We start from the raw sequence: 3,292 nt of genomic DNA on the forward strand, positions 1-3,292 counted from the left end.
GGATATTTAAGTTACAAACATTACACACTTTAGGTTTTAATGACAATATCGATTTTGAATCAATTTGTTGATCTTCATTTGTTGTTGGTGCAAGGTACATCATTAGGCTGTTTGTATGTAATCTATACACTTCTCAGTGGGTATTATGTATATTTTGTTAGGTTGGGTGTATTTTCTGGGTCATTATCACATGAAGTTCAGATACTTTGACTCCTTTTTTGATAACTAGTAGTAGTGTGAGGGTAAAAACCAATCGTTGTCTGTGTCTTGTTTGTGTTATGCTTCTACAGTGATCTGAGTTCGAATCCATTATTATTTAAATTGATAATAGTGGACTATTGAGTAGTAAGCAGAAATAGTGTAGTATAGTCTCTCTCCCTTTTATGTATTGTGTTCTATAGTTTAAGACATTATTGTCAATTTTTATTCACTAATACAGTGGTTCTCAAACTCGGTCCTCAGGACCCCACACAGGTCACATTTTCCAGGTCACCCAACAGGAGCACAGGTGTAGTCATTACTCACTGACATTTTAAAAGATCCACAGGTGGAGCTAATTATTTCCCTTGTGATTCTGTGAGGAGACATAGAAAACATGCACTGTTTGGGGTCCTGAGGAATGAGTTTGAGAACCTGTGCACTAATATATCCACTAATAGATCCTGAAGAGTTTTATTATGGATTTTAAAATTTAGTATAGTTTATCCTCCTTGTGATCCCTTTGCTAATTAAGATCAGTGGTGGACTAGCGGTAGTTACATCACCTTCCATATAAGGAGATCAGAGTTCAATCCCCAGTTGTGTATGGAAGTTTAATTTTTAAAATATTTTTTGTATATATAAAAAAGATTTTTAAAATCTTCTTAGTTATGTTTTCTGTATTTATATAATATTTTCAGGACACCATGTGTGATTTCCTTATATATACTACCGTTCAAAAGTTTGGGGTCACCCAGACAATTTCGTGTTTTTCATGAAAACTGACTATTATTTATCAAATGAGTTGCAAAATGAATAGAACATATAGTCAAGACATTGGCAAGGTTAGAAATAATGATTTTTATTTGAAATAATAATTTTGTCCTTCAAACTTCGTCAAAGAATGATCCTTTTGCAGCAATGACAGCATTGCAGACCTTTGGCATTCTAGCTGTTAATTTGTTGAGGTAATCTGAAGAAATTTCACCCCACGCTTCCTGAAGCACCTCCCACAAGTTGGATTGGCTTGATGGGCACTTCTTGCATACCATACGGTCAATTTGCTCCCAAAACAGCTCAATGGGGTTGAGATCTGGTGACTGCGCTGGCCACTCCATTACAGACAGAATACCAGCTGCCTGCTTCTTCCCTAAATAGTTCTTGCATAATTTGGAGGTGTGCTTTGGGTCATTGTCCTGTTGGAGAAGGAAATTGGCTCCAATCAAGCGCTATCCACAGGGTATGGCATGGCGTTGCAAAATGGAATGATAGCCTTCCTTATTCAAAATCCCTTTTACCTTGTACAAAGCTCCCACTTTACTAGCACCAAAGCAGCCCCAGACCATCACATTACCTCCACCATGCTTGACAGAAGGCGTCAGGCACTCTTCCAGCATCTTTTCACTTGTTCTATGTCTCACAAATGTTCTTCTGTGTGATCCAAACACCTCAAACTTCGATTCATCTGTCCATAACACTTTTTTCCAATCTTCCAATGTCTGTGTTATTTTGCCCATATTAATCTTTCCTTTTATTGGCCAGACTCAGATATGGCTTTTTCTTTGCCAATCTGTCTCGAAGGCCAGCATCCCTCTTCACTGTAGACGTTGACACTGGCGTTTTGCGTGTACCATTTAATTAAGCTTTCAGTTGAGGACTTGTGAGGCATCTATTTCTCAAACTAGAGACTCTAATTTACTCTTCTTGCACAGTTGTGCACCGACTCCTCCCACTTCTCTTTCTACTCTGGTTAGAGCTTGTTTGTGCTGTTCTCTGAAGGGAGTAGTACATACCGTTGTAGGAAATGTTCAGTTTCTTGGCAATTTCTCACATGGAATAGCCTTCATTCTAAGTACAAGAATAGACAGTTGAGTTACACATGACAGTTCTCTTTTGCTGGCCATTTGGAGAGTATAATCGAACCCACAAATGTGATGCTCCAGATACTCAACTAGCTCAAAGGAAGGCCAGTTTTATAGCTTCTCTAACGAGCAAACCAATTTTCAGCTGTGCTGACATAATTGCACAAGGGTTTTCAAGGGTTTTCTAATCATCCATTAGTCTTCTAATGTGCTTAGCAAACACAATGTACCATTAGAACACTGGAGTGATGGTTGCTGGAAATGGGCCTCTATACACCTATGTAGATATTCCTTTAAAACCAGTTGTTTGCAGCCAGTATAGTCATTTATAACATTAACAATGTATAGAGTATATTTCTAATTAATTTAATGTTATCTTCATTGAAAAAAACAGTGCTTTTCTTTCAAAAATAAGGACATTTCTAAGTGACCCCAAACTTTTGAACGGTAGTGTATCTTATCTATTTCTTATATATATTTGAATACTTATCCATGGATGTACAGGTTTAAAAGCAACTTTAGATACTTATGAGATATATGTGTGCTTGATTTATTGTTATAGGTATGGTGAATAATTAGGCAATACCTCAATTTAGTTGAAGGAGGTCAGGTATATAAATCAGCACTTAGGGTGTCATTCAGACCCACTCGCGAGCGGCAGTATGCTCGCAAGTGGGTCGATGTTCCCCACTGTGCATGCGCACGATGGAGGGAGCTCCGTCGTGCGCATGCGCGAGACCCGGACTGCGACAGCCAAGCTGTCGCTCCGGGTCTCGCACCAAAGGGGGCGTGCTGTCGATGTTGATTGACAGCACGCCCCTTTTGGTGGGCGTGCCGGGGGCGTGCCTGCCAGACGGAGGCGTTCCCAAGGGAACGCCTACCGTCTGAAGCTGGCCCCACTGACATCACTAGTGTGATGTCACTAGTGATGTCAGTGGGAGTGATTTTGGCTCTGATAGAGCTAAAATCACTCCAGGGCTTGTGGCAGGGAGACCCTACTGCAGGGTCTCCATCGCAAGTCCGATGGTCGCGATGGTCAAGACCATCGCGACCATCTTTTTGGCCGCTCGCATATGCTGTGGGTGGTTACCCACAGCAATGCGAGCGGCCAGGAGGCCGCTCCATTTTCATGGAGGAAGGCCCTGATTCAGAGCGAGCGCTCTGGTCAGAGCGTCCGGCTCTGAATCAGGTCCTTAGTGAGCAGAAGATTCTCTTTTATAAAGCTCCCATTA

This window comes from Taudactylus pleione, unplaced genomic scaffold (genome assembly GCF_031769625.1).
Source record: "Taudactylus pleione unplaced genomic scaffold, aTauple2 ptg000726l, whole genome shotgun sequence".
Taxonomy (NCBI): domain Eukaryota; kingdom Metazoa; phylum Chordata; class Amphibia; order Anura; family Myobatrachidae; genus Taudactylus; species Taudactylus pleione.